This window comes from Malus sylvestris, chromosome 2, assembly GCF_916048215.2.
Source record: "Malus sylvestris chromosome 2, drMalSylv7.2, whole genome shotgun sequence".
Lineage (NCBI taxonomy): Eukaryota > Viridiplantae > Streptophyta > Magnoliopsida > Rosales > Rosaceae > Malus > Malus sylvestris.
The window spans coordinates 25,650,109-25,652,518 of record NC_062261.1 but is presented as its reverse complement, the minus strand read 5'-3'; positions in this window follow the sequence as shown (position 1 = coordinate 25,652,518).

Genomic DNA, 2,410 nt, shown 5'->3' with positions numbered 1-2,410 from the left:
TTGTTTGATAACTTACCAAACCATTTAGAATCATTTCTTTTGTTTTTGAGAATTCTTCTGAATTGTTTGACGAATAGGGCAAGATCATCTTCTGAGGCATGTCTACACACATCACCAACAACCTCACAATTCTCAACACTTTTGAAGGGCCACTTCTTTTCTCTTCTTGGAGTCACTTTCATCCATGTCAAGCTCCATCTCATAGGTAATGAGCTTCCCAACCAATTTTCTAAGCTTGATCTTATTTAGGTCCTGAAACTTTTGAATGACAGCTTTCTCTGCTTGAAATCTCTTGGGCAAGCATCTCAAAATCTTTTAAACAACAGTTGTTTCTTCAATAGGCTTCCCTAACCCCAATGCTTTATTTGTTGACATTTCAACTTTTTCAAAGAAGACCGAGAAAGTCTTAGACTCGAGCATTCTCAAATCTTCAAATTTTGAAGAGGTCATTTAAAGCTTTAAATCTCTCACTTGTTTATCACCTTTATGAAGAATTCAGAGTTTGTCCCAAGCTTGCTTGACAGTTGTGCAATATTGAACATGAGCAAACTGATTAGACGAAATGGAAGAAACAATTGAATTCTTTGTTTTCCTATTAGCCATGGCTGAAACAATTTTTCCTTAAGTCCATTCACCTTTTGGTGTAATCATAGACTCTCCATTGACTAGCCTTGATGGAGCCTTCCACTCAAGAGTGAGATAATCAACAACTATAAGATCTTGAGCCTCAAGGAATATTTGAAAGTTCTCGTTCCAAGCAGCATAATTTGTACCATCAGAGAATGGAGGTGTATTGCACGAGCCACCGACATGATCATGATCCATGGTGAGATTCCACCCAATACCAGCAAATCCCACATATCACTTTAAGTATATCTAAAGTAAGGCTCTGATACCAATTAAAATTGGTACGAAGTGGAATATTTTGTATATAAAAATTATAATCCACTGGATAGATTAGTCAAGCCCGCTAGTCAACTAAGATAGATTTGTTAGTCCATAAATTTGAGATTCAAATACCAATTTCAGTTCACAAAAACTATCCTAGTCAGCAAGGCTGTAAATCGTTACAAGTTATTAATGTGTCAAGTGAGCATGACAGTGAGCACAAACCAATGAAATGTTCAAAAGATACATTTACCATGTATGTGTATGTGAGATGTGTGACATAATAAAAATAACTTGAACACAAGATATTTTTTACTGGAAAAACCCACCTCTGGGTTAAAAAATCAGGGAGTCGCCATTGAGTCCAATCCACTAGTGTAAACAAAGGTTCATACAAAGACCACATAAACTCAATTCCTAGATCCCTAGTTATGAAGCAGCTTTACCTTTGTGCAACCTTACTTTACACGAGACAGACTCATTCGATCTTCATGAAGTGGTAGCTCCTCTTGAGCTCATTGCCTTATGGCACCGAGATCAACACGATCAATGATGTGATATGATTTTATGATATACACATGAAATCTGGATTCAAATGGCCAGTCAGATTCTCTAATCAAATAGTTGAAAGATGAATCTAACTTGAATCCAAAAGCTTTGTCTAAAATCGAATTTAAAGCTTAAAACTAGACCAAGACTTAAATGAAAAACCTTAAAATAATGCTTAAGGAAGGTTTGGCATTTAGGGTTCATAAATGAAGAAGATGCAAGCTTCAAGCCTTTAAGGCAACTCTCTCTTTCTAAAACTAAGTTCTAAACCCACAAAGAACAATCTGCAACCCTAGAAGCAAATATACCTATGGAAATCTGATTTTCCATCAACCAACTTGTCCCAATGACACTTGTCGGCTGCAAAAGAAATATAGGCAGATCAATGGCATAAATTGACTATAATCAGAAAGGTGTTGGTCAGCCCATGTGGGTTGTCTTAATCTATGTGCCTAAACAACTCAAAGTCAACGCGCAAATCTGATTAGACAATCAAACTAGACAGAATGCAACACAAATAGAGATATGAAAAGCACATGCATGAACAAACCTTTAAGTTGAAATGTGTCATTTATTGAACATTTACTCCAACAACAACATGCCATAATCTGAGTATATTCTAAAGTTAGATTGACCATGTGTGATGTTCAATTACAATATTTGACAAGAAAAGCCAAACACTTAAAGCTAGATTTTACAAAAACGCATCAAGCAACTAAATGGATAAATTTAAAAATTATTTTAATACAAAAATACAATAATGACATGCAATTTAACTTAACAAAAAATGCTAAGGAATGTTCAAAACCCTTTAATCAAATTTTAAAAAGGCACAAATATTTAATCTATATGATATAGAAAATGTGTAAAGAATTTTAATTTTCTTTTATATTAAAGACATAAGTATGGTAGCCAAATTCGTACTCAAATTTATATGAATGTGACTTTTATATTTTCCATTTACACTCTAAGG